Below are 22475 nucleotides of genomic sequence, written 5' to 3'. Positions count from 1 at the left end.
ATGTCAAAATATCAGGGACTTAGTGGAATTTGGACCTAGGGGAAAGTCAACGCGGCCGATGGATCTCGCCGGAACTTCGCCGGAGAAGGACGGATCCGGCGGACGGAGTCGAGGGAGAGGTCGGGGAAGCCGGGGGAGGACGGATCCGGCCGCAAGGCACCCATTCCCGGCTGGATCTGGCCGGAGTCGGGTAAGGCGGCGAGCTTCGAGGCGGAGGCGGCTGCCGGCGGCGAAGGGGTCGAGGAGGCGCTGCTGGTGATGCGGAGGCCGAGGCGGCGGGCGGCGGAAACGGCGACGGGGCACGCGGGCGCGGCGACCTCTGGCGGAGTCACCCGCGGGCGACGGCGGCGGGGAACGGCGCCACGGGGGCCCGGGCGGAGGAGGGGCGGTGCGACCTGGGGTCGGACGCCGAGCGGCGGCGGCGGCGGCGGCCAGGAACTCCGGCGAGCGGGCGCGGGGCCGGAACGGCGGCGGCGAGGACACGTGGCATGGGAAGATTGGACGGGCGGCGGCGTTGGACACGTCCGGTCTGATCCGGACGTGTCCGGCGGCGGAGAGGGAGCGGGGCTAGGGTTAGGGGGGATTCATCCGCGAATTTGGACGGGGAGGGCATATTTATAGATTCTGGGAGCTAGGAGAGTCCAAATGAGGCACGGTTTTCGCCCACACGATCGTGATCGAACGACCGAGAGCATGGAGGGGGTTAGGATGGGTTATGGGCTAGTTTAGAAGGGTGTTGGGCTGCAAGACAAAAGAGGCTTTTACGGTTACCCGGTTAACCGTTGGAGCATCAAACGGACTCCAAATGGCACGAAACTTGACAAGCGGTCTACCGGTGGTGTACCAAGGCTGCTTGGCAAGACTCGGTCCATTCTGAGAACGTTTAACACCCGCTCACAACGAGAGACAAAAGGGGGACGCGGGAGGGCATAGGAGTGCCGGATTGCAAAACGGACAGCGGGGAAAAAGCTCGGATGCATGAGACAAACACGTATGCAAAATGAGATGCACATGATGACATGATAAAATGCAACACGCAAGCAAATGACATGGCAATGCCGGCAAATAACTGGCGGACACCTGGCGCATCGAATCCGGGGCGTTACAACCCACGAAGGGTCCACGAAGAAGCAACCTTGTCTATCCCACCATGGATGTCGCCCACGAAGGACTTGCCTCACTAGGATAGATCTTCATGAAGTAGGCGATCTCCTTGCCCTTACAAACTCCTTGGTTCAACTCCACAATCTTGTCGGAGGCCCCCAAGTGACACCTAGCCAATCTAGGAGACACCACTCTCCAAGAAGTAAAAAATTGTGTGTTGATGAGGAACTCCTTGCTCTTGTGCTTCAAATGATAGTCTCCCCAACACTCAACTCTCTCTCACAGGATTTGGATTTGGTGGAAAGAAGATTTGAGTGGAATGCAACTTGGGGAAGGCTAGAGATCAAGATTCATATGGTAGGAATGGAATATCTTGGCCTCAACACAAGTGTGGGTGGTTCTCTCTCAAAAAATGTAAGTTGGAAGTGTAGGTTCGTTCTGATGGATCTCTCAACGAATGAAGAGGAGGTGGAGGGGTATATATAGTCTCCACACAAAATCTAACCGTTACACACAACTTGCCAATCTCGGTGGGGCCGAATTGAGAAACTCGGTTGGACCGATTCAACAAATCTAGTGACCGTTAGGATTTTTAGTGGGACTGACATGCAACTCGGTAGGACCGATATGGTTAGGGTTAGGGCATAACGTAATCTCGGTGAGACCGATTACACAAACTCGGTGGGACCGATTTTGGTAATAAGCTAACCAGAGAGTTGGTCAGGTAAACTCAGTGGGACCGATTCGCTCATCTCGGTGAGACTGAAATGTTACGAAAGGGAAATAGAGAGTTTACATTGCAATCTCGGTAGTACCGATTACTCAAACTCGGTGAGACCGATCTGGGTAATGGACATACACAGATAGATTACAATCCCATCTCGGTGAGACCGAGATCCCTATCGGTGAGACCGATTTGCCTATGGTTTGTGGCAGTGGCTATGACATCTGAACTCGGTGGCGCCGGATAGGAAGAATCCGTGGGGCCGAGTTTGACTTTTGGTTTAGGTCATATGTGGACGTGAGAAGGTAGTTGAGGGCTTTGAGCATACCGCTAAGCACTTTGAGCAAGCAAGCCATTAAGCAACACCTCATCCCCTCTTGATAGTATTGGCTTTTCCTATAGACTCAATGTGATCTTGGATCACTAAAATAGAAAATGTAGAGTCTTGTCCTTTGAGCTTGAGCCAATCCCTTGTCCTTAGTATCTTAAAGGGGTTCCACATCCTCTAGTCCATGCCACTTCATTGTTGAACTCATCTGAAACATACTAGGTAAAAGTGTTAGTCCAACAAGAGATATGTTGACATTAATTACCAAAACCACCTAGGGAGCACTTGTGCTTCCAATCTCCCCCTTTTTGGTAATTGATGACAACATACATCAAAGCTTTAAACAAAGATATAGAGAATAACAAGTAAAGCTTTGGAAAGACATGTAACATGCATAGGCTCCCCCTACATGTATGCAATCATGTGAATATGGAATGTAGGAGCATGTGAATGCATAAACATGACAGAGTAAGCAATGTCTTACATGTATCTTGGCTATATGCATCAGAGCAAAAGATGTGAATATGGGAAATGTACCTTCATGCTCATGAGTCCTTCTTGCAAACAGTATGTACATCAGCAAGAATTTCTCATACACATGACTGTGATGCATGTACTTACCTTGTGGTCTTGAGTTGGCTTAGGATGGAATGAACCTGCGTAAACAAGGTTATATAACACAGATACACCTACTAGCCAGAGCAAACAAAAGAAACCACAAGAGTACCAAGACTGGGATGACATGTAGAGTGAGTACTAAGTACCACATTGGATATAGACATGTCCCCAAAGGTAAAGATGTGCAATGAATTCAAGGATTTCCTTCCCTTAGATGTCTTGCTCCCCCTGAATCTAGCATGGGATACTGGGAGAAGATAGAGAACAGAAAATCAGAGCAACATCAGAGCTCAAGGAAAATAAACAGAGCTAATGCAAACAAGCAAATATGAACGCGTCTTTCCCCTCTTGAAGACATGTGACTTCTCTCCTCTTGAACACTAAGCATATGGGGTCCTTGATGATTACTCTTTCTCCCCTTGAGTATTCTCCCCCCCTATAGATATGATTAAGCTTTGATGTGATCTCTCTCTCCCCCTTTGACATCAATTTACAAGAAGGATTTTTCTAGATTTTTTTCATGATGGGTTGGGTCCTTGAGTCACAGAACAAAGCAGTAAGTTGAAGGTGATGCTGGCCGAGGACAAGATTCATTAAGTGGAGCTGGATCAAAACGAATGTAGAAACAAGTGGCAAGCTGTCTTTCCTATAGTGAAATCGGTGGCACCGAGTTGTATGCTTCGGTTGCACCGAAAAGATTCGGTTAGACCGAAAACAACAGTCCAGTGTGACCGAGTTCATCACAAGGAAAACACTTGTCACCTCAGCTCACTAGACAAGTAAGATCTCATAAGGATGTGCAAGGAATTAACTGAAGGATTTGCAAGGAATTTGATGCAGGGAATGCAGAACAAATAGAAAAGAAAAGAAAAGAAATCTAGAGAAAGGGGAAACAAATATGCATGAGACAAATGCAAGAGCACAGAAAGAAAGACACGAGAGAACTTCATCTAGAATTGGTCGGCGACAAAGTCACCTATGTTAGAGTATATTGACTTAGGAGTCAAGTGAGATGACTTGGTCATAGGTCATACTCATCATTTAAGCTCAAAATGGGGTTACCATTTTTCGTTTAAGCATTTTGATGTATTCACATCTTGTTAAGTTGCTTTGACTCATGACTTGGAGTAAAGCTTCTCTAATATGGAATAACATACCTTGGGTGGTGGTGTTGATCGTTATCATGTGGTTGAACTTGTGTGGGATGCTCAAAGTTGATGTAGCTCATCAAGAGTTGGGAGCATCACTTGGAATTTGAGTTCATCTTCCTACATGGGTTAGTTTTGCAAGGAAGAGCACTTGTGTATCCAAAATGACAATCATGAATCTCAATAATAAATTTGTCAAATGATATGTTTGAATGGTTTCGTGCTTCCTTGTCTTCAGCCACCATTATGTAGAGACTTGGTGATGTAGAGATCGCTCAAGATGTGAATGAGTTGCAATCTCACAGATTTAGATTCATCCAAGTACCTACAAGGGTTAGATAACATGCAAGGTGCAAGTGTATCCAAGACATAAGATAGTCATCATAAGAGGAATATCAAGGATTAGTCATCGACTCATGTCTTGCATGTATCAAATGGAGTTCCTACTCCAAGTTTGAAGCATCAATGATGTTCAATTCACCTCTTAACCTGCAAAACACTTTCTCATCAAGTGGTTTAGTGAATATATCAGCTAATTGCTTTTCGGTGTGAACATGCTTAAGATTAATGTCCCCTTTGGCAACATGATCTCAAATGAAATGATGACGACCTTCAATATGCTTAGTTCGAGAATGTTGCACGGGATTGTGAGCAATCTTGATAGCACTTTCATTGTCACAAAGTAATGGAACATGTTTCACATATATCCCATAATCTTTAAGAGTTTGGGTCAACCAAAGCAATTGAGCACAACATGAACCAGCGGCGATGTATTCCGCTTCAGCGGTGGATAAGGATACCGAGTTTTGTTTCTTGGAGGACCAAGATACAATAGATCTACCAAGAAATTGACAAGTACCCGAAGTGGACTTTCTATCAACCTTGTCACTGGCATAGTCCGAGTCGGAGTAGCCAACAAGAACAAAAGAGGCCCTCTTTGGATACCAAATGCCAAAGTTTGGTGTGTGGATTAAGTATCTCACTATCCTTTTCACGGCCTTAAGATGACATTCTTTAGGAGCAGCTTGATATCGTGCACACATGCACACACTTAGCATAATATCGGGACGTGAAGCACATAGATATAACAATGAACCAATCATAGAGCGGTAAACCTTTCGATCAACCAGTTCACCATCCTTGGTTAAATCAAGATGTCCACTAGTAGGCATGGGTGTAGTCATACCTTTGCATTCTTGCATACTGAACTTCTTGAATAAGTCCTTGGTGTACTTTGTTTGAGAGACAAAAGTACCTTCCTTAGTTTGCTTGATTTGCAAACCAAGAACGAATTTGAGTTCACTCATCATAGACATCTCAAACTTCTCCGACATTAGCTTTCCAAACTTTTCACTAAAATGAGGGTTGGTAGAACCAAATATAATATCATCAACATAGATTTGGCATACAAATAGTTCTCCATTAACCTTTTTAGTAAAAAGAGTAGAATCAATATTTCCAATTTCAAAGCCTTTCTCAATAAGGAACTTGGTCAAGCATTTATACCACGCTCTAGGAGCTTATTTAAGACCATAAAGAGCTTTGTGAAGTTTGTAAACATGATCAGGTTTCTTAGGATTAACAAAACCGGGAGGTTGCTTAACATAAACTTCCTTCTCTATTTCACCATTTAGAAAAGCACTTTTAATGTCCATTTGGTACAAGGTGATATCATGGTGATTAGCATAGGCAAGTAAGATGCGAATGGACTCAAGTCTAGCAACGGGGGCGTATGTCTCGCCATAGTCCATACCTTCGACTTGAGTGTAGCCTTGGGCGACGAGACGTGCTTTGTTGAGAACTACTTGTCCATCTTCATCTTGCTTCATGCTATGGTTAGGTTTACCTTAATACTTCTTTTGTAGTTGCGGATGCTTGCAATAGGGGTTAATCATAAGTGGGATGCTTGTCCAAGAAAGGGCAGTACCCAAGCACCGGTCCACCCACATATCAAATTATCAAAGTAACGAATGCGAATCATATGAGCGTGATGAAAACTAGCTTGACAATACTTCCCATGTGTCCCCGGGAGCCTTTTCCTTCATATAAGAATTTGTCCAGGCTTGTCCTTTGCTAAAAAAAGGATTGGGCCACCTTGCTGCACCTTATTTACTTTTGTTGTCCTTTTTTAGTTGTTACCCGTTACGAATTACCTTATCACAAAACTATTTGTTACCGATAATTTCAGTGCTTGCAGAGAATACCTTACTGAAAACTGCTTGTCATTTCCTTCTGCTCCTCGTTGGGTTCGACACTCTTACTTATCGAAAGGACTACGATAGATCCCCTACACTTGTGGGTCATCAAGACTCTTTTCTGGCACCGTTGCCGGGGAGTGAAGCGCCTTTGGTAAGTGGAACTTGGTAAGGAAAAATTTATATAGTGTGCTGAAATTTACTGTCACTTGTTACTATGGAACATAATCCTTTGAGGGGCTTGTTTGGGGTATATTCACCCCGACCAGTAGAGCAAAGAGTTTCTCCTCAACCTACTAAACCTACTAAAAATGTTTACTTTGAAATTCCTACAGGTATGATAGAGAAACTGCTAGCTAATCCTTTTACAGGAGATGGAACATTGCATCCTGATTTGCACCTAATCTATGTGGATGAAGTTTGTGGATTATTTAAGCTTGCAGGTATGCCCAAGGATGTTATAAAGAAGAAGGTCTTCCCTTTATCTTTGAAGGGAGAGGCATTGACATGGTTTAGGCTATTTGATGATATGGGATCATGGAACTACAATCGATTGAAATTGGAATTTCATCAGAAGTTTTATCCTATGCATCTTGTTCATCGTGATCGTAATTACATATATAATTTTTGGCCTCGCAAAGCAGAAAACATCGCTCAAGCTTGGAGGAGGCTTAAGTCAATGTTATATTCATGCCCCAATCATGAGCTCTCAAGAGACATGATTATTCAAATTTTTTATGCTCGGCTTTCTCTCAACAATCGCTCCATGCTCGATACTTCTTGTACTGGTTTTTGATGAAGACTATTGAATTCAGATGGGATTTATTGGATAGAATTAAGCGCAGCTCTGAATATTGGGATCTCGACGAAGGTAAGGAGTCAGGTATGACACCTAAGTTTGATTGTGTTAAATCTTTTATGGATACCGATGTTTTCCGTGAATTTAGCACTAAATATGGACTTGACTCTGAGATAGTAGCTTCTTTCTGTGAATTATTTGCTACTCATGTTGACCTCCCTAAGGAGAAGTGGTTTAAATATAATCCTCCCATTGAAGTAGTTGCACCTATTAAAGTTGAAGAAAAGACTATCACTTATAATGATCCTATTGTTCCTACTACCTATATTAAGAAACCACCTTTCCCTGTTAGGATAAAGGATCATGCTAAAGCTCCAATTCTGGTTTGAAGAGTAATACTAGAACACCTACACCACCTGAGCAAATTAAAGTTGAACCTAATATTGCTATGGTTAAAGATCTCTTGGCTGATAATATTGATGGGCATGCCATTTACTTCTGTGACGAAGCTGTTAGAATTGCTAGACCCGATACTAAGAATAAACATAGACCTGTTGTAGGCATGCCTGTTATTTCTGTTAAAATAGGAGATCATTATTATCATGGCTTATGTGATATGGGTGCTAGTGCTAGTGCAATACCTCATTCCTTATACAAAGAAATTATGCATGATATTGCACCTGCTGAGATAGAAGAAATTGATGTTACCATTAAGCTTGCCAATAGAGATACTATTTCACCAGTTGGGATTGTTAGAGATATGAAGTCTTGTGTGGGAAAGTTAAATATCCTGCTGATTTTCTTGTTCTTGGTTCCCCACAAGATGACTTTTGTCCCATTATATTTGGTAGACCCTTCTTGAACACTGCTAATGCTAAGATAGATTGCGAAAATGATATTGTTACAATTGGTTTGGGGGATATGTCTCATGAGTTTAATTTTGCTAATTTTCGTAGACAACCCCATGATAAAGAATTGCCTAGTAAGGATGAAATTATTGGTCTTGCTTCTATTGCCGTGCCTCCTAATGATCCTTTAGAACAATATTCGCTAGACCATGAAAATGATATGCTTATGTATGAAAGAAGGGAGATAGATGAAGTATTCTTTAAACAGGGACGTATTTTGAAACACAACTTGCCCGTTGAAACTCTAGGGGATCCTCCACCACCCAAGGGTGGTCCGTGTTTGAGCTTAAACCATTACCTGATACTCTTAAATATGCTTATCTTGATGAAAAGAAGATATATCCTATTATTATTAGTGCTAACCTTTCAGAGCAGGAAGAGGAGAAATTATTGAAAACTCTGAAGAAGCACCGTGCTGCTTTTGGTATACTCTTGGTGATCTTAAGGGCATTAGTCCCACTTTATGCCAACACAAAATAAAATTGGAGAAAGACGCTAAACCAGTTATTGAACACCAACAGCGGTTAAATCCTAAGATGAAAGAAGTGGTAAGAAAAGAAATACTAAAGCTCCTCGAGGCAGGTATAATTTATCTCGTTGTTGATAGTCAGTGGGTAAGTCCTGTCCATTGTGTCCCTAAGAAGTGAGGTATTACTGTCATTCCTAATGATAAAGATGAATTGATCCCACAAAGATTTGTTACAGGTTATAGGATGGTAATTGATTTCCGCAAATTAAATAAAGCTACTAAAAAAGATCATTACCCTTTGCTTTTTATTGATCAAATGCTAGAAAGATTATCCAAACATACACAATTTTGCTTTCTAGATGGTTACTCTGGTTTCTCTCAAATACCTGTGTCAAAATAGGATCAAGAAAAGACCACTTTTACTTGCCCTTTCGGTACTTTTGCTTATAGACGTATGCCTTTTGGTTTATGTAATGCAGCTGCTACCTTTCAAAGATGCATGATGGCTATATTCTCTGACTTCTATGAAAAGATTGTTGAGGTTTTCATGGATGATTTCTCCATTTATGGATCTTCTTTTGATGATTGCTTGAGAAACCTTGATCGAGTTTTGCAGAGATGCGAAGATACTAGTCTTGTCTTGAATTGGGAGAAGTGCCACCTTATGGTTAATGAAGGCATTGTCTTGGGGCATAAAATTTCTGAAACAGGTATTGAAGTTGATAAAGCTAAAGTTGATGCTATTGAAAAGATGCCATGTCCCAAGGACATTAAAGGTATAGAAGTTTCCTTGGTCATGCCGGTTTTTATAGGAGGTTCATTAAGGACTTCTCTAAAATCTCCAGGCCTCTGACTAATCTCTTACAAAAAGATATTCCTTTTGTCTTCGATGATGATTGTGTAGAAGCATTTGAAATACTTAAGAAATCTTTGATTTCTGCACCTATTGTTCAGGCACCTCATTGGAATTTACCCTTTAAAATCATGTGTGATGCTAGTGATTATGCCGTAGGTGCTGTTCTAGGACAAAGAGTTGATAAGAAACTAAATGTTATTCAATATGCTAGTAAAACTCTAGAGAGTGCCCAGAGAAATTATGCTACTACTGAAAAAGAATTTTTAGCAGTTGTATTTGCTTGTGATAAGTTTAGACCTTATATTGTTGATTCTAAAGTAACTATTCACACTGATCAAGCTGCTATTAAATATCTTATGGAAAAGAAAGATGCTAAACCTAGACTTATTAGATGGGTTCTCTTGCTACAAGAATTTGATTTGCATATTATTGATAGAAAGGGAGCTGAGAACCCTGTTGCGGACAACTTGTCTAGGTTAGAGAATTTTCTTGATGACCCACTACCTATTGATGATAGCTTTCCTAATGAACAATTAGTTGTCATAAATGCTTCTCGTACTGCTCCATGGTATGTTGATTATGCTAATTATATTCTTGCTAAATTTATACCACCTAGTTTCACATACCAGCAAAACAAAAAGTTTTGCTATGATTTAAGACATTACTTCTGGGATGACCCACACCTTTATAAAGAAGGAGTAGATGGTGTTATTAGACGTTGTGTACCTGAGCATGAACATGAACAGATCCTATGCAAGTGTCACTCTGAGGCTTATGTAGGACACCATGCTGGAGACAGAACTGCACATAAGGTATTGCAATCTGGTTTTTATTGGCCTACTCTCTTCAAGGATGCCCATGAGTTTGTCTTGTCTTGCGATGAATGTCAAAGAATTGGTAATATTAGTAGACGTCAAGAAATGCCTATGAATTATTCTCTTGTTATTGAACCATTTGATGTTTGGGGCTTTGATTATATGGGACCGTTTCCTTCCTCTAATGGCTATACACATATTTTAGTTGCTATTGATTACATTACTAAGTGGGTAGAAGCTATTCCAACTAGTAGTGCTGATCATAACACCTCTATTAAGATGCTTAAAGAAGTTATTTTTCCGAGGTTTGGAGTCCCTAGATACTTAATGACTGATGGTGGTTCACATTTTATTCATGGTGCTTTTCGTAAAATGCTTGCTAAGTATGATGTTAATCATAGAAGTGCATCTCCATATCACCCAGAGTCTAGTGGTCAAGTAGAACTTAGTAATAGAGAGCTCAAATTAATTTTGCAAAAGACTGTTAATAGATCTAGAAAGAATGGTCCAAGAAACTTGATGATGCATTGTGGGCTTATAGAACTGCTTATAAAAATCCTATGGGTATGTCTCCATATAAAATGGTTTATGGAAAAGCATGTCACTTACGTCTTGAACTAGAACATAAAGCATACCGGGCCATTAAAGAGCTCAATTATGATTTCAAACTTGCCGGTGAGAAGAGGTTATTTGACATTAGCTCACTTGATGAATGGAGAACTCAAGCCTATGAGAATTCCAAACTGTTTAAAGAAAAAGTTAAAAGGTGGCATGACAAAAGGATACAAAGCGTGAGTTTAACGTAGGTGATTATGTGTTGCTCTTCAACTCTTGTTTAAGATTTTTTGTAGGAAAACTCCTCTCTAAATGGGAAGGTCCTTACGTTATCGAGAAGGTCTATCGTTCGGGTGCCATAAAAATCAACAACTTCAAAGGCACAAGTCCGAAGGTGGTGAACGGACAAAGAATCAAACATTATATCTCAGGTAATCCCATAAATTTTGAAACTAATGTTATTGAAACCGTAACCCCGGAGGAATACATAAGGGACAATTTCTAGAACGTTTCAGACTCTGAAAAAATAGGTATGTGGTACGGTAAGTAAACCGACTCCAAAACAGTTCTAATAGAAATTTTTCTCCGTTTTGGAATATTTAAGAAAATAGGAAAATAAGAAGTAGTCCAGGAAGGACACGAGGCGTCCATGAGGGTGGAGGGCGCGCCCCCCTGCCTCGTGGGCACCTTGTGTGCTCTCCGGACTCTGTTTTCTTGCATGATACTTCTTTTAGTCGGTAAAAATTCATTATATAATCTCCCGAAGGTTTTGACCACCGTATCACACAAATATCCTCTGTTTTTGTTTCAAGCTGTTTCAGCAGCAGATTTAGAGCAAGATGTCTTCTCAAGAGTCAGTCAGGCAGAGTCAGGTGTCTCATCCGACACCAGGTCCAGGAGAAAACAATGATGCCTATCACTTTGAGCCATCAACAAAGGAGGAGATGGAGGCCGACTTGAAAATGATAGATGCCATGGAGGAGGATCAAGAAGTTACCTCTCGTTTCTGAGCCGGATTCACGATGGGGGAACTACAGAGCTTAGCTATTCCAAACTCGGTCATCCCTTCCAATGTTAGATTTCTTTCTTATGAAAATATGAAAAAGAGTGTCACTTGTTCTCCAGCAGCTATGCAACATCCATGGGTGAAAGGAGCTTTAGCTGTCACGGGTAATCTCCACAAGGAAATAATGGACCTCAAGCAGCAAGTCAATAAGCTCGAGGAGGAGAATCGTATCCTAAGGGGCATCATCGCCAAGAATATCACACCACCACCTCCGAAAAAGGAGACATAATCACATTGGTACGGGCACTCCCCTTGGAAACTGCCAAGTTTGGGGGAGTTGCCCCGGTATCGTATCACCATCACACTCCTATCTTTACCGTTTTTCTTAGTTCGTTCCTTTTGGTAATATCTTGATCTAGTAGAATAAAGTTTTAGTATGATCTAGTTTTGAGTTTTGCTTTATGATCCTTCTATGTAATCGAGTCCGTGAGCTATATATAATAAAGATTAGTGTTGAGTCAAGGGCTTGTTTATCTTGCTATGATCTTGAAAAAAAAAGAAAAATAAGGAATAAAAAGAAATAAAGAGATCATATTACTCTTATGGAGAGTGATGACTTCACATATAAATAGTATGATGATTAAAAGTTGTTGAGAGGTGGCAAACATAGTTTTGGTCATCATTGCAATTAATAGGAAGTAATAAAGAAAGAGAGGGTTTTCACATATAAATATACTATCTTGGACATTGATAACCCACAAGTATAGGGGATCGCAACAGTTTTTGAGGGTAGAGTATTCAACCCAAATTTATTGATTCGACACAAGGGGAGCCAAAGAATATTCTCAAGTATTAGCAGTTGTGTTGTCAATTCAACCACACCTGGATAACTTAATATCTGCAGCAAAGTATTTAATAGCAAAGTAGTATGGAAGTAACGGTAATAGTAGCAAAAGTAACAGTAGAAGTTTTGTAGTAATTGTAACAGTGGCAACGATAAAGTAACTAAGCAAAGAGCAATATGTGAAAAGCTCGTAGGCATTGGATCAGTGATGGATAATTATGTCAGATGCGATTCCTCATGTAATTGTTATAACATAGGGTGACACAGAACTAGCTCCAGTTCATCAATGTAATGTAGGCATGTATTCCGAATATAGTCATACATGCTTATAGAAAAGAACTTGCATGACATCTTTTGTCCTACCCTCCCGTGGCAGTGGGGTCCTATTGGAAACTAAGGGATATTAAGGCCTCCTTTTAATAGAGTACTGGACCAAAGCATTAACACTTAGTGAATACATGAACTCGTCAAACTACGGTCATCACCGAGAGTGGTCCCGATTATTGTCACTTCGGGGTTGTCGGATCATAACACATAATAGGTGACTATAGACTTGCAAGATAGGATCAAGAAATCATATATATTCATGAAAACATAATAGGTTCAGATCTGAAATCATGGCACTCGGGCCCTAGTGACAAGCATTAAGCATAGCAAAGTCATAGCAACATCAATCTCAGAACATAATGGATACTAGGGATCAAACCCTAACAAAACTAACTCGATTACATGGTAAATCTCATCCAACCCATTACCGTCCAGCAAGCCCATGATGGAATTACTCACGCACGGTGGTGAGCATCATGAAATTGGTGATGGAGGATGGTTGGTGATGACGACGGCGACGGATTCCCCTCTCCGGAGCCCCAAACGGACTCCAGATCTGCCCTCCCAAGAGAGTTTAGGGCATGGCGGTGGCTCCGTATCGTAAAACGCGATGAATCCTTCTCTTCCATTTTTTTTCTCCCCGAACGTGAATATATGGAGTTGGAGTTGAGGTCGGTGGAGCTCCAGGGGGCCCACGAGGCAGGGGGCACGCCCTAGGGGGGCGCGCCCCCACCCTCGTGGACAGGGTGTGGGCCCCTTGACGTTGATTCTTTCGCCAATATTTTTTATTAATTCCAAAAAGTTGCTCCGTGGATTTTCAGGTCATTTCGAGAACTTTTATTTCTGCACAAAAATAACACCATGGCAGTTCTGCTGAAAACAGCATCAGTCCGGGTTAGTTCCATTCAAATCATGCAAGTTAGAGTCCAAAACAAGGGCAAAAGTGTTTGGAAAAGTAGATACGATGGAGACGTATTAACTACCCCAAGCTTAAACCTTTGCTTGTCCTCAAGCAATTCAGTTGACAAACTGAAAGTGATAAAGGAAAACTTTGCCAAACTCTGTTTGCTCTTGTTGTTGCAAATATGTAAAGCCAACATTCAAGTTTTCAGCAAAGATTATGAACTAACCATATTCACGGTAAAACTTAGGTCTCATGTTTACTCATATCAATGGCATAATCAACTAGCGATCAATAATAATAAATCTTGGATGACAACACTTTCTCAAAACAATCATAATATGATATAACAAGATGGTATCTCGCTAGCCCTTTTTGAGACCGCAAAACATAAATGTAGAGCACCCCCGAAGATCAAGGATTGACTAGACATTGTAATTCATGGTAAAAGAGATCCAGTCATAGTCATACTCAATATAAATTAATAGTAATGCATGCAAATGACAGCGATGCTCTCCAACTGGTGCTTTTTAATAATAGGGTGATGACTCAACATAGAAGTAAATAGATAGGCCCTTCACAGAGGGAAGCAGGGATTTGTAGAGGTGCCATAGCTCGATTTTGAAATAGAGATAAATAATATTTTGAGCGGTATACTTTCATTGTCAACATAACAACTGAGAGATCTCGATATCTTCCATGCTACACACATTATAGGCGGTTCCCAAACAGAATGGTAAAGTTTATACTCCCCCACCACCAACAATCATCAATCCATGTGCTTGCCCAAAACAACGGGTGCCTCCAACTAACAACAATCCTGGGGGAGTTTTGTTTGCAATTATTTTGATTTGATTTGAGCATGGGACTGGGCATCCCGGTTACCAGCCATTTTCTCATGAATGAGGAGCGGAGTCCACTCCTCTTGAGAATAACCCGCCTAACATGGAAGATATATACAACCATAGTTGATACATGAGCTGTTCAAGCATACAAAACAGAATTTCATTTGAAGGTTTGGAGTTTGGCACATACAAATTTACTTGGAACGGCAAGTAGATACCGCATATAGGAAGGTATGGTGGACTCATATGGAATAACTTTGGGGTTTATGGATTTTGGATGCACAAGCAGTATTCCCGCTTAGTACAAGTGAAGGCTAGAAAGAGACTGGGAAGCGACCAACTAGAGAGTGACAACAGTCATGAACATGCATTAAAATTAATGACAATTGAGTGCAAGCATGAGTAGGATATAATCCACCATGAACATAAATATCATGAAGGCTATGTTGATTTTGTTTCAACTACATGTGTGAACATGTGCCAAGTCAACTCACTCGAATCATTCAAAGGAGGATACCACCCTATCATACCACATCACAACCATGTTAGTAGCATGTTGGCATGCAAGGTAAACCATTATAAACTCCTAGCTAATTAAGCATGGCATAAGCAACTATAATCTCTAATTGTCATTGCAAACATGTTTATTCATAATAGGCTGAATCAGGAACGCTGAACTAATCATATCTACAAAAACAAGATAGGTCGAGTTCGTACCAGCTTCTCTCATCTCAATCAGTCCATCATATATCATCATTATTGCCTTTCACTTGCATGACCGAACGGTGTGGATAATAATAATAGTGCACGTGCATTGGACTAAGCTGGAATTTGCAAGCATTCAATTCAAGGGAGAAGACAAGGTAATATGGGCTCTTGGTTAAATCAACAATAATGCATATGAGAGCCACTCAACATTTTCATCATGGTCTTCTCCTCTCGACCCCCAAAGAAAAGAAAAGAAATAAAACTATTTAGACGGGAAAGCTCCCAACAAGCAAAAGAAGAACGAGAAATCCTTTTGAGTTTTCTTTTAATTACTACTACTACATGCATGGAAAGTAAACTAGCTAAAAGCTACAACTAATTTTTTTTTGTTTTTTCTTAAGGTTATTCAAACACACAAGAAGAAAGCAAGAAAAAGGAAAATAAACTAGCATGGATAATACAATGAAAAAGTATGAGCACCGACAACTAGAATGAGTGTGAACATGAATGTAATGTCGGTGAGAAATACGTACTCCCCCAAGCTTAGGCTTTTGGCCTAAGTTGGTCTATGCCCATGCATTAAAGTTATAGCTGGGGTCGTACTGAGATACAACAGCTACTTCCTCACGAGCTGCAACTTGGAGGCGAGCTGCCTCCATCCTCCTCTCATACTCGGGCGCCTCCTCCCTAGTTATAATATATCTCCTTTTTGCTTGAAAGTTAAAGAAACCAGGAGTAGGGAGAGCAACATGGACAGTGCAACATTTGTCAAAGATTAGTCGATATTGGAGGACTGTTCATCCCTCTCTAGAAACTGATGGCTAACCATGGCATTATAATCTAGATAAGCAGGAGGAAACTCCATATCACTTCCATGTATGGGTACACCAAGATAATTAGCTACACGAGTTGCATAAATCCCTCCAAACAAATCTCCACATGTACCATTAAGATGCAGCCTTCGTGCAACAATGGTCCCCAAGTTATATTGTTTATCACCTAATACAGCACTCTTGAGAACACTAAGATCTGGAACACACATGTGACAAGCTTCATCTTTACCGTTAATGCATCTACCTATGAAGAGAGCAAAATAATGTATAGCAGGAAAATGAATGCTCCCTATGGTAGCTTGTGTGATTTCTCTGGATTCACGCATAGTGATACTAGCAAGGAAGTCTTTATATTCACATTTACGAGGTTCATTGATACTGCCCCACTGCGGAGTTTGCAAGCAGTATTAAAATCTTCTAGGTCCATGGTATATGATTTATCATAAAGATCAAATAAAACAGTGTGAGAATTGCGCATAGATGTGAATTTAAACCTTCTCACAAAGGAATCAGTAAGGTAGTAGTGTTGGGAGCACTTATCTGACATGAAGTCCTCAAGATCGGCATTACGCACATTCGTGTCAAATTCATCCTTAATGCCTGCCTAGACCATAAACTCCTCTGATGGCCATTCACAAGGCCGTACTTGAGCTTCCCTCGGTGGTTCATCGTCCGGCTCATGTATTGCAAGCATGGGTCCTTGCTTCCTTGAAGAACTGCCTTGGTACATTTTCCTAGACATAATTCTTCCTCTGAAAAATTTCTGAAAATTTCAATTGAAGGTTTGGAGTTTGGCACATACAAATTTACTTGGAACGGCAAGTAGATACCGCATGTAGGAAGGTATGGTGGACTCACATGGAATAACTTTGGGGTTTATGGATTTTGGATGCACAAGTAGTATTCCCGCTTAGTACAAGTGAAGGCTAGAAAGAGACTGGGAAGCGACAAACTAGAGAGTGACAACAGTCATGAACATGCATTAAAATTAATGAAAATTGAGTGCAAGCATGAGTAGGATATAATCCACCATGAACTTAAATATCGTGAAGGCTATGTTGATTTTGTTTCAACTACATGTGTGAACATGTGCCAAGTCAAGTCACTCGAATCATTCAAAGGAGGATACCACCCTATCATACCAAATCCAAACCATTTTAATAGCATGTTGGCATGCAAGGTAAACCATTATAAACTCCTAGCTAATTAAGCATGACATAAGCAACTATAATCTCTAATTGTCATTGCAAACATGTTTATTCATAATAGGCTGAATCAGGAACGATGAACTAATCATATTTACAAAAACAAGATAGGTTGAGTTCGTACCAGCTTCTCTCATCTCAATCAGTCCATCATATATCGTCATTATTGCCTTTCACTTGCACGACCGAACGGTGTGGATAATAATAATAGTGCACGTGCATTGGACTAAGCTGGAATTTGCAAGCATTCAATTCGAGGGAGAAGACAAGGTAATATGGGCTCTTGGTTAAATCAACAATAATGCATATGAGAGCCACTCAACATTTTCATCATGGTCTTCTCCTCTTGACCCCAAAGAAAAGAAAAGAAATAAAACTATTTAGACGGGAAAGCTCCCAGCAAGCAAAAGAAGAACGAGAAATGTTTTTGAGCTTTCTTTTAATTACTACTACTACAGGCATGGAAAGTAAACTAGCTAAAAGCTACAACTATTTTTTTTTCTTAAGATTATTCAAACCAACAAGAAGAAAGCAAGAAAAAGGAAAATAAACTAGCATGGATAATACAATGAAAAAGTATGAGCACCGACAACTAGAATGAGTGTGAACATGAATGTAATGTCGGTGAGAAATACGTACTCCCCCAAGCTTAGGCTTTTGGCCTAAGTTGATCTATGCCCATGGATTAATGTTATAGTTGGGGTCGTACTGAGATGCAACAGCTACTGCCTCACGAGCTGCAACTTGGAAGCGAGCTGCCTCCATCCTCCTCTCGTACCCGTTCGCCTCCTCCTTGGTTATAATATATCTCCTTTTTGCTTGAAAGTTAAAGAAACCAGGAGCAGGGAGAGCAACATGGATAGTGCGACGTCTGTCAAAGATTAGTCGGTATTGGAGGAACTGTTCATCCCTCTCTAGAAACTGATGGCTAACCATGGCATTATAATCTAGATAAGCAGGAGGAAACTCCATATCACTTCCATGTATGGGTACACCATGATAATTAGCTACACGAGTTGCATAAATCCCTCCAAACAAATCTCCACATGTACCATTAAGATGCAGCCTTCGTACAAGAATGGCCCCCAAGTTATATTGTTTATCACCTAATACAACACTCTTGAGAACACTAAGATCTGGAACACACATGTGACAAGCTTCATCTTTACCGTTAATGCATCTACCTATGAAGAGAGAAAAATAATGTATAGCAGGAAAATGAATGCTCCCTATGGTAGCTTGTGTGATTTCTTTGGATTCACCCACAATGATACTAGCAAGAAAGTCTTTATATTCAGATTTACGAGGTTCATTGATATTGCCCCACTGTGGGAGTTTGCAAGCAGTATTAAAATCTTCTAGGTCCATGGTATATGATTTATCATAAAGATCAAATAAAACATTGTGAGAATTGCGCGTAGATGTGAATTTAAACCTTCTCACAAAGGAATCAGTAAGGTAGTAGTGCTGGGAGCACTTATCTGACATGAAGTCCTCAAGATCGGCGTTACGCACATACGTGTCAAATTCATCCTTAATGCCTGCCTAGACCGTAAACTCCTCTGACGGCCATTCACAAGGCCGTACTTGAGCTTCCCTCGGTGGTTCATCGTCCGGCTCACATATTGCAAGCCTGGGTCCTTGCTTCCTTGAAGAACCGCCTTGGTACATTTTCCTAGACATAATTCTTCCTCTGAAAAATTTCTGAAAATTTTAGTAACTCAAAATAAAAGTGAACCAAACTCAACAAAATTGATAGCAACTACTCCCACAAGTGCCTAGAGACTATATCATGCATTAGAAGTACTTGGGACCATATAAATTTGACATGCAAGCTCAAGAACAGGGTCACCTTAGCAGCAAAAAATTGCAATGAATAAAGCACTAGAACAAAAACTAATTGGACCATTGGAGGAGTCACATACCAAAGAACAATCCCCCAAAGCAGTTTTGTGAGTGGAGCTTTGAGTAAGGAGATCGAAAATGGCGGCAAGATGAGCTAGAACTCGTGCTTGAGCTGGATGGTAATTTTTTTTGGGAAGAAGAAGAAGTGTGTGAGTGAGGGAATAAGTGGGGGGGGGGGGGGCACCATGGGCCCACGAGGCAGGGGGCACGCCCCAGGGGGGTGGGCATGCCCTGGGCCCTCGTTGCCAGGTTCTTGCTCCCCCTGCTGTGTTCTCAGTGCCAAATATTCTCAAATATTCTTGAAAAAACACATTTCATTTTCAGGGCATTTGGAGAACTTCTATTTTCGGGGTATTTTTTTATTGCAAGGATAAATCAGAAAACAGACAGAAAAATACTATTTTTGCTTTATTTAATCTAAATAAGAGAAAGTAAAAAGAAGGTACAGAAGGTTGTTCCTTCTAACTTCATCCATCTAATGCTCATCAAAAGGAATCCACTAACAAGGTTGATCAAGTCTTGTTAACAAACTCATTCCGAGTCGCATGAAACCGGAGAAATTTCGAATAGCACTAGGTTACCTCAACGGGGATATGTACATCCCCAATAATAAGAATATCATATTTCTTCTTGACAGTAGGAAGAGGATATTCAAAACCTCCGATAATCGATGGAATTTTTCCAATAGAATTGATACTATGAACTTGAGGTTGTTTCCTCGGAAAGTGTACCGTATGCTCATTACCATTAACATGAAAAGTGGCATTGCCTTTGTTGCAATCAATAACAGCCCCTCCAGTATTCAAAAAGGGTCTACCAAGGATAATCAACATACTATCGTCCTCAGGAATATAAAGAATGACAAAGTCCGTTAAAATAGTAACATTTGCAACCACAATAGGCACATCCTCACAAGTACCAATAGGTATAGCGGTTGATTTATCGGCCATTTGAAAGATATTTCAGTAGGTGTCAACTTATTCAACTCAAGTCTACGATATAAAGAGATAGGCATAACACTAACACCAGCTCCAAGATCACATAAAGCAGTTTTAACATAGTTTCTTTTAATGGAGCATGGTATAGTTGGTACACCGGGATCTCCTAGTTTCTTAGGTATTCCACCCTTACAAGTATAATTAGCAAGGATGGTGGAAATTTCAGCTTCTGGTATCTTTCTTTTATTTGTAACAATATCTTTCATGTACTTAGCATAAGGATTCATTTTAAGCATATCAGTCAAACGCATACGCAAAAAGACAGGTCTAATCATTTCAGCAAAGCGCTTAAAATCCTCATCATCCTTTTTCTTGGATGGTTTATGAGGAAAAGGCAAGGGTTTCTGAACCCATGGTTCTCTTTCTTTACCGTGCTTCCTAGCAACAAAGTCTCTCTTATCATAACATTGATTCTTTGATTGTGGGTTATCAAGATCAACAGCAGGTTCAATCTCTACATCATTATTATTGCTAGGTTGAGCATCAACATGAACATCATCGTTAACATTATCACTAGGTTCATGTTCATCACCAGATTGAGTTTCAGCATCAGAAATAGAAATATCATTGGGATTCTCAGGCGTGTCTACAACAGGTCCACTAGAAGCATGCAAAGTCCTATCATTTTTCTTCTTCTTCTTAGAAGGACTAGGTGCATCTACATTATTTCTCTGAGAATCTTGCTCAGTTCTCTTAGGGTGGCCCTCAGGATACAAAGGTTCCTGAGTCATTTTACCTGTTCCAGTCATAACTCTAACAACATTATCATTTCTCTTATCATTTAATTCATTGAGAAAATCATTTTGTGCTTTAAGCACTTGTTCTACTTGAGTGGTAACCATAGAAGCGTGTTTACTAATAAGTTTAAGTCTTTCTTAACTCTAGACATATAATCACTCAAGTGTCCAATCATATAAGCATTACTTTTCAATTTTCTACCAACATAAGCATTGAAGTTTTCTTGTTTAGCCATAAAGTTATCAAACTCATCCAAGCATTTGCTAGCAAACTTAGTAGACGGGATTCAACTTTATCATATCTATAGAGAGAATTTACCTTTACTACCTGTGATGGGTTATCAAGACCATGTATTTCTTCAGCAGGTGGTATATTAAGGCCATGTATTTCTTCAACAGGAGGTAAATTCTTATCATCTTCAGCTTTAATACCCTTTTCTTTCGTAGATTTATTTGCCTCTTGCATATCTTCTAGACTGAGAAATAGATCACCCCTTTTCTTTGGAGTTGGCTTAGGCGTTGGTTCAGGAAGTGTCCAATTGTTTTCCTTAGTCAGCCTATTATTCAATAGCAATTCAGCTTGATCAACAGTTCTTTCCCTGAAAACATAACCAGCACAACCATCCAGGTGGTCTCTGGAAGCATCGGTTAGTCCATTATAAAAGATATCAAGTATTTCATTTTTCTTGAGAGGATGATCATGCAAAGCATTAAGTAATCGGAGAAGCTTCCCCCAAGCTTGTGGGAGACTCTCTTTTTCAATTTGCACAAAATTATATATTTCCCTTAAGGTAGCTTGTTTCTTATGAGCGGGGAAATATTTAGCGGAGAAGTAATTGTGACAGCCTGATTTTTGTCCCTTTCTTTTTCTTTTGTTTTTCCGAGGTTTTTGCTTGAGTTTTCTTTTTCTGTGGCTTTGTGGTCTGGAAACTGAAGAAGATGACCTCTTCTTTGCTTCCGGAGTGGATTGTCATTCCCAAATCTTTCCCTAGACCCTGTCATTTTCATCCTAGCCCAAATCCCAATATTCTTTTATAGGGAATATTCCTTTTCTATTAAAGGAATAACTCAAATTGCCCTAGGTTGTGAAGCAACCTATATTTCCCTCACTCCTAAAATTCCTAAATAATTCTCATAAATTGTTTGGGTCATATCTTGATCAAATATGGCAAAAAATTTCATTGCCATGTTCAAAAATAATTCCCCAATATTCCTTTTTCTATTCTGCCTGGAATGGCACTTTGTGAAGGAAGTGTCATTTATATTTTTCCTAGTGGCTCCCAACCTTTTTGGGCATGTTTATATGTCCAAATAATTGCCTCATGCACAAGTTCAAATTTAGTTGCCTAGCCAATCTTCCTCAGCGAATTTTCAAAGTTTCTGTCAGACAGAAGGCTTTGTGAAGGAAGTACTAGCTAGGAGTATCCAACTGAGATGAACTTTTGCACATTCCTTAATGTGCTCACATTAACCCCTTCCACCCATTTGCAGCCCCATCTAATCATCTATGTGAGCACAGGAGTTGATTCTGGCAATATTTTTAGGTTGTGAAGCAAGTGCATTTTGTATTGCTTCAAAAATCCTAATAAATTACCAGATCATTATTCTACTCATGAAACATCTCTCCACCTAATTTGGAATCATTTC

This window comes from Triticum aestivum, chromosome 4B (assembly GCF_018294505.1).
Source record: "Triticum aestivum cultivar Chinese Spring chromosome 4B, IWGSC CS RefSeq v2.1, whole genome shotgun sequence".
Lineage (NCBI taxonomy): Eukaryota > Viridiplantae > Streptophyta > Magnoliopsida > Poales > Poaceae > Triticum > Triticum aestivum.
Note: the sequence above shows the minus strand (reverse complement) of the source record.